This window comes from Dipodomys merriami, unplaced genomic scaffold (genome assembly GCF_024711535.1).
Source record: "Dipodomys merriami isolate MVZ:Mamm:240054 unplaced genomic scaffold, mDipMer1.0.p SCAF_5, whole genome shotgun sequence".
Lineage (NCBI taxonomy): Eukaryota > Metazoa > Chordata > Mammalia > Rodentia > Heteromyidae > Dipodomys > Dipodomys merriami.
Window position 1 is genome coordinate 62,838,959 of NW_027206068.1, and position 12,293 is coordinate 62,851,251.

Sequence of the window (12,293 nt, forward strand, 5' to 3'; positions counted from 1 at the left end):
CAAGGACAGAGACACTGAGGCAGAGGACTATGGGCATGGCCCCTGAACCAGGAGCATTCTAAAGGAACTTGCTAGAAAGGCCACCTTTCAGCTCTACTCCAATTCTGCTGGCTCGGGAACTCTGGGTAATCTCAGTGGGTAAAAGGCCCTGGGATAATTCCAATTCATGTTCAAGCCTAAGGCCCAATCTGTAGGAAAGAGACCTCCAGAATTCCATCCTATCCTTTGCCCTCTATGAGTGTTCAAGTGCTGACACCTGGCATCACTTCATTAGTACCCAGTGATATTATCTTTGATATGCCATTGACAGAAATGACATCTGAGCATGATTTACTCAGAAACAGGAGAATAAGGTTTGCTCCCAGTACTGAGCAGGCCCTGGTTTCCTGGTAGACATAGTAGCTACTTGCTGAGAGGAATGGTAACAGCATGGATACCATAGGTGAAGTCCAGGAAGCAAATGAACTTTCAGTACCAACTGTGTGCCAGGCACTGTCCTAGTCTACTTTGTACACAGTATCACAATTATTCTTCATAATGATGACCCAATTGTATACATTAGAAAACACCTATGGTTGGGGGTATGGCTTGGTGGTAGAGCACTTACCTCCACATGGTAGCATGTGGAGGCACTGGACTTAATTGGAAGGAAGGAAGGAAGGAAGGAAGAAAGGAAGGAAGGAAGGAAGGAGGGAGGGAGGGAGGGAGGGAAGGAAAGAGAAACTCATAGAGACACAGAGAGGGGAGGAGAAGAGAGGGGGAAGAATTTTAAGAGGTGAAGTAATTTGATCAATGCTACACAATGACTAAGTCCCATCCCAACGTTTTTGTTCTTGCCATTATGTTCAGTGCCTTTTCCTCCTATGTTAAAGCAATAACTAAGCTGCCTCATTACATGGAGAGATTGGGAGAGAAAGATGTAGGGTTCTCCTACTGCACTGTTGGTGGGAATGTAAACTTGTTCAACCACTTTGGAAAGTAGTATGGAGGTTCCTCCAAAGACTCCAAGTAGAGCTCCCCTATGACCCAGCAATCCCACTTTTGGGCATTTACCCAAATGATCACAAACAAGACCATATTAAAGCTACCAGCACAACTATAGTTATTGCAGCATTATTTACCATAGCTAAGATATGGAACCAACCCAGATGCCCCTCAGTAGATGAGTGGATCAAGAAAATGTGGTATATATATATATATATATATATATATATATATATATACAATGGAATTCTATGCCTCCATTAGAAAGAATGACATTGTTTATTTGTTAGGAAATGGAAAGACTTGGAACAAATATTAAGTGAAGTATGCCAGGCCCAAAGAAACATAGGTCCCATGGTTTCCCTTATTTGCAATAATTAGTACATGTCTAGGACAAGCAGAAAAGGTCAAAAGCTATGTACATATGACCATATAAGATGATGTTAAGTGAAATGAACCCCAAGACAGGGACATAAGTGTTTTTTCTTTCTTCGTATTGTTTTTAATATACTTATAATGCACTATGTGATTTTTTTTTGTTTCTTTTGTATATTCTTTCCCCACAGTATAACCCCTGTTTTCACTGTATTTGATTCCGGTGCCCTGCATCTTGTATATATAATTTTCTAATTTGGGGAAGAGAAGGAAAAAAACAAAATGCTTAAATAGGGATACAGGCTGACCCACTGTAACCATGAGATGTACAAGACACTATGTTGAAAACGAACTTTACAACTTGTGGAGGGGAGGGAGGGAGGAGTTGGGGAGGTGGGGAGGGAAGGGATGGTAGGGGAAAAACAAAGGAGGAGGTCACAATGTTCAATAGGAAATGTACTCATTACCTTACTCATGTAACTATAACCCCTCTGTACACTATTTTTAAAATAAAAAAATGTTTAAAATAAAAAAGAAAGATGTAAGGTTCTGTGAGGGACATTTGCTTGTTTTACCAGAAGCCAGGTTGGAAATAGCTGAGTAGAAGGAGGTTCAGAGGGCATATAGAAATGAGCGGGTTATGGGCTAAACTGCATCTGGCTTCTGCTCTCAAATCATGTGTGTGGGTCCCCCCCAGGACCCAGGGCTGTGACCATATTTTTGGAGACGGTCTGTAAAGAGGTAATTAAGTTAAATGACATTATTAGGGTGGACCCTAGCCTTAGAACACTGATGTCCTCATAAGAAGAGGATATAAGGACACATACCCACAGAGAAAGGGCCACATGAAGACAGAGAAGATGGCCATCTACACGCCAAAGAGAGGCTTAGGAGACACAGCCCTGCCCATGCCTGCACCTTGAACTTCTAGCCTCCACAATTGCCAGCCAATCCATGTCTGTGGCTTTTGCCACCTGGTCCTTGGTACTTCGCTACAGCAGCCTGAACAGACACATACGGACCTCTCCTTCCTCACTGTGGACTCTCCATTACCCATAGACCCTTCTTGTGCCCACTGGCTAACAGCAATAGCTCAGAGCATCCTTGCTCTGGCTGGACTGTGGAAGTAGCCAGACCTCAAGCAGATAGGCAGCTTTGAGAGGGCATGCCAGCTGCTGCCTGAGGATGCCTGCTATCCCCAGCCTCACTGGCTCTGTCTGCTCAGGCAAGGCGGGTACCCGGGGCCTCCACAGAACTGTTCCACTGTCTGCCTCTTTCCTGGCAGGTGTCTGATGAGAGCCTGAGGCCTGTGGAAGGAGAACTATAGAGCGGAAACAAAACACCTCTTTACAGGGAACAGGTTTACCTTCAGGGGCTGCAGGGGCTTTTGGCTCTCAGGATGGTACAAGGAGGCAGGTGGTAGCTGTGCGGCAAAGCAGAAAACAGTGAGAATGGGGGGAAGGGTCAGCCCACACCGAAGCTGTATAGGTCTCTCTCTCTCTCTCTCTCTCTCTCTCTCTCTGTCTCTGTCTCTGTCTCTCTTTCTCTCATACACACAGAGAGACCTATACAGCTGTATATGAGATAGAGAAAGAGAGAGAGAGAGAGAGAGAGACTGTTCACATTTATACCTGGAGGCATGCCAAATCCCAATGCACTTATACACACACACACACACACACACACACACACACACACATGCACACGCACACACACATGCACACACACACGTGCCCATGCCGGGTGACACACACACAAGCACGTGCCTGCACGTGTGTTGGGAACCCCAGAGTATGTTTGCTGAGTGATCATGCTCCTTGGAGAATCCCCACTATGAATTCCCCCACACCCTCCCTTTCTGGGCTTCAAAACTGCATCAAGCATGCAGATGTGAAGACAGTCAGACAACCAGAGAAGGCTGCCAAGATGGTTCATGAGGCCTAGGGAAGAGGGGGGCGAGATGTCACCCAGATGGCCCACAGGCAGCCCCCCAGGAGGCCCTCTGCAACCCTGTTGAGACACACCCATTCACCTGCGCCTCCCAGAAGGTAGGAAAGGGAAGGTAGGGGCCCATGTGGAGTTGTACAGGTAAATGAAGAAAGGTAAGGCTGCCTCTCCTCTCCTGTCAGGGTTGCCAGGAGGCTGTGGGGAGATAAACCTGTCTGAATTTCTATATTGTAGGTGTGTTTAGAAATTCCTACTTGCCTTTTCTCTCTTCTCTTTGAGATCTCTCTGAGCTCCAGCTCAACCAGTTTCCTCTGAAGTGGCTAGTAGAGGTGCAGAACTAAGCCAAAATGACCAGAGGGGCTAATCAACTGGGTCTGGACAGTGATGAGATTAAAGTCAGTGACAAATTTTATTACAGAGCTGTAACCGTGCCCAGATAAGTGTGTGACGAGACGATAACAACTCAGCTGTGAGCTAGCAAAGCCGCTGGGGAGCCTTTAACAGACTGAGCCCCATGATGGGCCAAGAAGAGAAAAGGGGAGGGGAAGAGGCTGAGGAGGAGTTGATGGATCAATCAATCAGAGGCTGGGGACAGCAGGACCCTCTACTCCTGTCCAAGGACTCCACTGCTCAGCAGCCCTGGGAGGCCTTGGGCAACACTGACTCACTCATATCCCTTAAGAAAGAGAAAAAAGTTATCTTGTGTGTCTGTAGCTCCCAGGCAACATTTTTGCCTTGTGAAACCTCATCACCTTTCAGATCTTCTAAACTATTCTGCTTATGTTGGACCCTGCCTGCCATATCACATAAACACAGGAATCTAAAGCCTTTTCTAGCCAGTTTAACATTGGCCCATGCCTGTAATCCTAGCTACCTAGGAGGCTGAGGGCTGAGGATCATGGTTCAAAGTCAGCCTAGGCAGGAAAGTCTATGAAACTCTTACCTACAATTAACCAGCAAAAGCTGGACATGGAGCTGTGTCCCAAGTGGTAGAACACCAGCCTTGAGTTGAAAGGCTGAGGAATAGTGCCCAAGCTCTGAGTTCAAGCCCCAGAGCTGGTATAAATATATAAATAAATAAATAAATAAATAAATAAATAAATAAATAAATAAATAAATCTTTTTCTGTGATACCCAAATGGGTACCTTGTTTATTTTAATCTCAAGTGTATAAAAGAGTCACAAAAGAAACATCCAAGCATTGGCCTACAACATGCATGTAAAATCCCTCATGTTAATATCTTACAAACCATGGAACAATTATTAAATCAAATTAACATGGTACTATTTATTAAACCTTCAGTATTCACTTGGATTTTATCAGTGTCCCATTAATGCCCTCTTTCAGATTCAAGAATCAATCAGAGACCCCCACATTTCACAGAGTGTGCTTTATAACTTGATATCTTTCTATCCACTTAAAAGTGTTTCTTACTAAGAAAATTAATTACAATTTCATGCAGAAACTTTAGTCATCTATACTTTAAGATCTAAAGCACTTCCCTAGTCCTACCTGTCAACCTCCTCTTGTGATGCAATGAGAACCACTGAGAATAACAGAACAGATGACTTGTGATGTAGTCTAGTGGCATTCAGTGATGACAGAATCTGTGGATAAAATGATGAATATCAAGATAAAATGGTACCCCTCCCTGTAGAACCTGAAAGTGATCTCCAAAGATAAATAAGTCCTAATCCCTGAAACCTGTGGTTGCCTTGTATGTTACCTGTAGAGTCAAAGAGACTTTGCAGGTATAATTAATAAAGGAGAGATTATGCTGGATTATCTTCCTAGGTCCCAAATGCAATCACAGGTATTCTAATAAGTGGATAGGAGAGGGGAGTCTTATCACACAGAGAAGGCATTGTGAAAACAGACCAGAGACACTGGCCTTCGAGATGAAAGACTGTAAACCAAATAATGCAGTTCTAGAAACAAAATGGCAAGGAAGTGAATTCTGCTCTAGAATCCCTGGAGGGATTATGGTCTTACAGATATCTTGGTTTCTGCCAAGTAAAACCCATTTTGGACTTCTGACTTCTAGAACTAGAAGAAAATAAATTTGTGTCATTTGAAGCCACCAATTTGTGGCAATTTGTCATTGAAGTCACTGGAAACTAATACATCCTAGAATGTAGACAGGGAGTTCTCAAAAACTAGTATGTCCAGGTCTATCTCTCTCTACAACCCACTATACCATGTGGTCTGAAAATGAAAGCTGCTCTCAGATCCTTTTGAGCAAAGATTTGAAAACACTGATTGAAAACAGTGTGATTGATCTAATTCATATTTGGAAGTATCTATGAAAGCCAAATGCACTCTATGACCCAGCAATTTCACTCTTAGATGTATTTCCAGTAGAAATGTGAACATTTGTGGACACCAGAAGACTTACCCAAGGGTGTCAAGAGCAGTAGTGATCCTAGAAGGTAAACACTGCAAACCATTCAAATGCTCATCAAAGGGCTGGGATGTGGCTCAGTGACAAAGCATATGCTTAGCAAGTGAAATGTCCTGGGTTTGATCCCAAGTATAGAAAAGACAAACAAAACAAAACAGTGGATTCAAATGCTTATCAATCAACAAAATGGAAAATGTTCATTTGTGTCTATCCACACACAGGAATCCTATACTCACTTGCAGTAACACAGACCACACTCACAATCAAAGTAGAGAAAGAGACAGGAGACACTGGGGGCCATTTCCCACACGGTGCTTTTTGGGTCAAGTCCAAAGCCAATGAAGCTAGTGTGTGCAATGAGAAAATGACAGAATGGTAGCTTAGCTGCCCCCATGAGAGCGAGGACTGGACTTTAGGAGGTGTAAGGAGGACTTGAAACTGCAGCGCTCTGTCTATTGATCTGGGTCAAAGCTTACCTCAGAGGAATTGAGCATGGGAAAAGTCAGAAAAAAGGGTACACTCAGGACATGCCACTTTCCTATATGATGTAGTCAAAAGATACTCAAGAAACTCAAGTTTGGTACCGGTCTTTTCCCAAGCCAGCTCTTTCCCACTCCCAACGTATGTGTAATGGAGAACTGGGCAACCGCCTCACAGGACAAGCACAGCAAACAAGGCTTGCCTATTACCATAATTACATCTCCGCGAACGTGCAAAGCTCTCATTTTCCCTTCATGTCTATAATGTTGTGGGGACACGGGATGCAATTACAGCCCTGAAATATGCAGCTTTGGAAGCATAAACACATACATCGACAGAAGCCTAGGTGAAGCATGTACATTACACGGCATGACCAAACCGGAGAGTAAGAATGACCTCCACACAGCCCCTACCACCCAGCCTGGAGGCTCCCTGACCCTCTGGGTGAACATATCATGGGAACAAAAGCTAGAACAATTCTGGAGAGAAATTCCTCTGAGGAGACAGTTTTCTGGGTTCAAGCTTCTAATTAAAAACTTGTGGGGAAAAGCACAAGGTTTAAAAAAAAAGTAGTAGCTATTGTTGTATTTAGCTCCAGCAACTTTTTTTGTTGTTTCTAATGGGGGGAAAGTCCCCCCTCCCCCTTTTTTATTGTAACTTCAACCTCCTTGGCCATAATCCATCATTCAAGGAAGCTGGAAGCAAATTGAATGGCAGCAAATGTGACATGGAATGATTCTATTTCCTTGGCAAGACAGAGAGGAATGCCAGACAAAGACCAGTGAGCAATAAGCAGGCCAGAGCTGATTTGATTTTGTGGAGTATTTCAAAATGTGAAGCATATTGGGGTGCTCAGGATGTCCCAGGAAGAAGATGGATGGGGTCTACTCCTGAGGTTCTGAGTATTGCTTATTCCCCTAGGGTGTTTTCAGTTCTGATTCTCCCTCTCCCAAACATTCTTATTATTGGACAGGCAGCATGTCAGCAAGTCGGGACTAATTTCAACCCCGGCTCAAAAAAGCACACATCAGAAGACAAATCTACAGAGGATGGAGAGTCAGGGTAGGGCAAGAGCCTGGTCTGAAGCAGAGAGGTTCCTCTCCACCTACTGAGCGTAAACTTGCAAAAACAAATGGAAATAATTTTTAAATGATCTGCTGATCACGATGGTGTGTATTATATTCTACCTTTGAGAAGTTCAGATCATTGGAGCTGACTGAATTGCCGCACTATCTGATTTCCAAATTCACGTCTGTACCAAAAGAAAAGTGCTTCCACACCCGCTCCTTCTGTTTCTCCTTTCCCTCCCACAATCAAATTAGACATCGATCTGCAATCCATCCACCTTTCTAGCTGCAATAATGGACGTCAGTGGATTATGAGCCCGGTGTCTCGTGAGCACAGTGTCTCATGTTCAGTCATGGAGTTGGCAGGACGCAAGTCAGTGTGCACACAAACACTCCCATCTAAAGTCCATACACGAGAATTATGAAAACAGCACCAAAAGCAAGGGTTCCTACGCTGTGCATAATTCAGATGCAACACGAAGAATTCATAACTTGTCCAGATATCTTCAAACAAAAAGAGATGCATGGAAAAAAAAATTAGCCAGGTGCCTTCCATCTCTGCTGGGACGCCATCAAGCCTACCTCTCAAGTGGCGTGACAGAGTCACAGACTTCTCAGAGCTTCAGACGTCAAGGGACCCAGGGGTGTGATTTTCACCAGGGAACCAAGGGCAGCTGGAATCGCTACCAGCTGAGGAGTGAGGCTGAGGCTGTCACTGCAGAAAAGTAGCACCTCAACTCAAACTGACATGTATGTGCATGCACACACACATGTGTGCATGCTGCAGAAAAGTAGCACCTCAACTCAAACTTACATGTGTGTGCATGCACACACGTGTGTGCACCCAGGCTCTCTGTGCCTCAAGTTCTCTCCTTTTTCCCCCTTCGGTGTTACTCACTGTAAGGATGAATTTAGTTTATGGAGTAAAAGAGAGAAGCGAAGGACAGGTGGGCAGAAGAAAATCTGGAATTTAAACATTTCCAGAAAGAGTCTCCACACCATTCTCTTGTGAGCTCTTCGTCCTCTCTCCTCATCGAACTCCCTCCTTGTAATAATGCTGACCAAACAGACAAAAGCCACCAGGGAAGCAGAAATATATAATAGGCTCCAAAAATAATAAAGATGAAGACGATTGCAAGAAACATCTTGGATATATTAGAGAAAAGAGAATGTGACAGAAATTTTCGACTTTATATTTTGATAAGATTCAATGAGATTTCTGTTTGAAAAAAAAATCAGAGTAAATGGTATCTAGAGCAGAGGTTAGCAAACCTTCCCATTAACAGGCTATAGAGTTAATAGTAACAGCTTTAAGGTCACAGGGTCTCTCTCGCAAGAAGCAATATGCAAACAACATGCAGATGATATGCAAATGTAAGTAGGAGCAGATCTGGTCTTCAGCTAATTCGGTCTTTGGGGGGTGGGGGGACTACAGTCAGGTGAGGTAGTATGAATGGCTGAAGTTACCACCTCTCTGAAAGTAGCAAGTAGCAGAAAGCATATTATAAAAAAGAAAAAATAATAACACATTTGGAAATTTCCCTAGAAATCAGATGACTATGGGAAAAAAGTAGATGAGACTTGGATGACAGAATTCTCCAAGGAGGACACATTATAGAGCAAAAGCACTCGTGTGGAGATGGTAGTAACAAAGACCTTCCAGCATGGAAAACTTGAGGCTGTAGAGTGAAAGAACATACTTGAATACAATGCCAGTGAAATTAAGTCAGCTCACATACAAATCCTGACATCTAGAGAAGATTTGAGAAACATTCAGACAGTGAAAAGGCCAAGATCATCTATAGAAGCATCAAAGCCCAACCAGCCTCAGGCTCTCTCCTACAGTCACTGTTCAGAGACAATGAAGTAATTCCCATAACCCTGAGAAAAAAAGTACTCAGGCAAGCTTTCATTTGCACATAAGGTCAATGGAATGACACTCTTAGACATCCAAGGGCTTACAAATTACATTACCAGCATTCTCTTCATAGGAAAACAAATGTCTTAATGATAACACTGAACTCCTGAGAGACAAGTAAATATGAAGAATCTACAGGTAGGGATTTGCAAGGTAATAGACCCGTGAGCATGGAGAGCCTGACAGAGTTATTTAAACACTTAGTGTAATTTTGATTACAAACAGTAGAAATGTCAGAAACAATGTTTGAAATGGATGAATGAATGTTGAAATTATCATAATGTAAAACTATTACATTGCATTTTAAAGCCCAAACCATATTAATAATCATTAGAAAGCAGAGTGAGAAAAGGGGAATAAAATTTATAGTGTTTAATCCTTAACTTAGATGCTTAGAAAATATGGGTTTAAACATGTTGTCAAAAACAGAAGAGTAACTACTATTAAGTTAAAATGGAATAAAATAAATGCTTTTCAAGTAATCATAGACAGAAATCATTCATAATGCAATCAATCCATCTAACTGAAATTAATAGGAAATTAGAAGTAAACAGGAGGTAAATACACCAGAAAGAAAATCAACAGATGAATGCACAGTGGAATATCAAGCTGCCCTTAAAAAGCACAGGATTGAAGGAACTTTGGTCACATGAGAAAATGTTCACAATGAAAAGTAGAGGGACAAAAGAATACATTCATATATGTGGAAACGCACATTTATAGGGAAAAGGTATAGAAATACCTTCAAACATTAATAATAATTTTTGAAGATGATAGAACTTCAAGTGATTTTTTCTTATGTATTCTCTTTCTCAATTTTCCACAAATAGTATACATGCTATAATTTTTAAAGCAATCAGCATTTTAAAAAAACACACAAAAAAATTATTATCAAGCTGATTATTCTACCATGGAGGTGAAAAGGTCATGAAAAGAAATTGGCTGATATTTGCCACAGGTTAGATTCAGGAAGTCAGTTGGTTAAAACCTGGATTTCCCATCTTTTGCTATATCCAGCAAGCTCTTAAGCCCTCAGGTCTCTCAGAAAAAAAATACACCAGGAAATTTATAATTTCCATATTAGTTGCTCTGTGCTCTGTGCAGTATGCTCTACTACAAAACAACCCAAAGACATAGGCACTACAGTCCCATTTTACAGGTGACAAACTGTGATTAGAGAAGATAAGAAATTTGCTTGAGGTCACCTGGTTGCAAAGGAAAACTGGGGATTTGACTGTAGGTGGCCTGTGGTCAACACATTTATATCCTCTTGCTTTTCTTCCTGGACCTTACTGCGGTTATTTCTTTTCACGTGCTCTTTCTTTGCCACAGCTTAGGGAATCACAACTGTGAAGGTTGCTATCTCGTGTATTCAGCTGGACCATAAATATAAAAGCCTCACATTCTCACAATGAGACAGTCTGCAAGCTACACCAGCCACAAGTAAACATGCCACCCCTGTCCCTTCTGGTCTAGTTTCAATGGATAAAACAGACCTAAAGCCATGACAATTCCACCCACCCCTACTTCCTTCCCTCACCTAAACACAGAGTGGGGCCCCAGAAGCCTGTCCAATATACTCCAGAGTCTAAACACTTCTCCTCAGAGGCCCAACTCCAGCAAAAGAAATCTGTGCTGCCTGTCAGCAAAAATGAATAAAATCCCTATCTTTGCTGAAAGGCAGGGGAGGGGGCTGGGAGCTTACCTCTGAATTGCAATGTTACTAGGACACAGTTTGCTGTAATAATACCAATTAACATTTCTCCCACTTAATAGTTTCTAGTACAGGATAAAAATAGCAATACACGTGGTATTGAGGTGCAAAAAATAACAATGGGAATGTGCTCTGGAAGAGCCTTGCTCTTGTCATACCTGGAGAGGATGGTAAGTAAGCAGGAGGACCATGGAAGATCTAGAAGAGGACTGCAGAGAACCTTCTAGAAAGTAAGGGGCTTTTGTTATTGTTGTTGTCATGCTCCTTTTATAATCCTGAGTCATCAGAGGAGCCAAGAAGAGGATACCTGAGGCACAGTGAAATGACATTGGAGTTGGGGGTGCCAGGGTTTGATTATTGGTTCCCACACTGAAGCAAGTTCTGTGACCTGCTTATCAGTAACCTCTAAAAGCTGCACTCTGTACCTGCAAGGTGAGACTCAGCAGCTGCTCACAGGAGGGCGTGCCATTTTAATTCAGTAACATCGGAAAGGTCTTTGTAAACTGCAACTGCCATTTAAATGTACCAGTAGGATCTTAGGTATCTGGTAGCAGAAATGACATGAGTGGCATTTGCCAACCCAAACTATATGATTATACAAGTGAATGGTATGTTAGTCCCCTCCCACAACCGGATTAGCGGTATTCCAGTGGCACAGGTTCAAGTTCAGCAGGCTCTCTTTTCCTGACCCTGGTACACGTATATTCAAGGATGTTTCAAGGACAAAAGTGGCCAGTCCAAAAGCTCATTTTCTCCATAGTTCTGAGACTCAGCTAGGAGAGAGGATGCTCAATCACACTCAAAAATTTCCTGCACGTTGGCTTGACTTCAACAGCCATTAATGAGGGCTGACCTAGACCCGGGTCCCATAGCCCATGAGGGTACAATGGGAAACACTGGAAAGTCCTTCCTTTATCTATCCCCTTACTCATACATATTCCTATTCCTTGTCCTAGCCCTAATAAGACAGCACACAGACCTTCTACAGACCATTTGTGATGTAGCAGGGACCACCCACAAGGCCTGAGCGGTGGTCTTCTAGTTATGTTACACAGAGGTTTTTAGTTTCCTGAAGTGTGAGAACATGGAACATCTTCTACTCCTCTACCTGTTTCCTCTGCCTGAAATGAATTTTATCAGTTCAATGTTGGATTTTCAGGTAAAGTTTTACATGAAGGAAAGGTCCTTTCTCTCAAAAGTCTCACAATATTTGTCCTTAAGGGTTGTGAGAGTCATGATTGGGGTTCAGAGAAAAAGGACCTTGCTCCAAAGTCAACTTCACCCACCCAAATAATGACCTTGTTTCCTTAATGTGAAAACATTGTCTGGTAATACCATCCAGAACTTCTCTAGATAGATTCCTTATGCCTGAGTACAATGAATTCCCTGATTCACGAAAACTAAAA

The 12,293-nt window shown here is 42.6% G+C and overlaps 1 protein-coding gene and 1 long non-coding RNA gene across 2 annotated transcripts in view; both read right to left on the reverse strand.

The window, feature by feature from the left end:
* Positions 1-12,293, reverse strand: part of Plxna4 (plexin A4) — a 421,273-nt gene that overhangs the window by 305,192 nt on the left and 103,788 nt on the right. The window lies entirely within an intron of this gene.
* LOC138809803 (uncharacterized) overlaps positions 1-12,293 on the reverse strand; it is a 43,374-nt gene that overhangs the window by 20,185 nt on the left and 10,896 nt on the right. Inside the window, exons 2-4 of the long non-coding RNA XR_011366946.1 lie at positions 4,820-4,914; positions 3,565-3,680; positions 2,726-2,782 (exon numbers count right to left, since the gene is read on the reverse strand). This is a non-coding gene — a long non-coding RNA (uncharacterized lncRNA). The remainder of the gene's footprint in view (positions 1-2,725; positions 2,783-3,564; positions 3,681-4,819; positions 4,915-12,293) is intronic.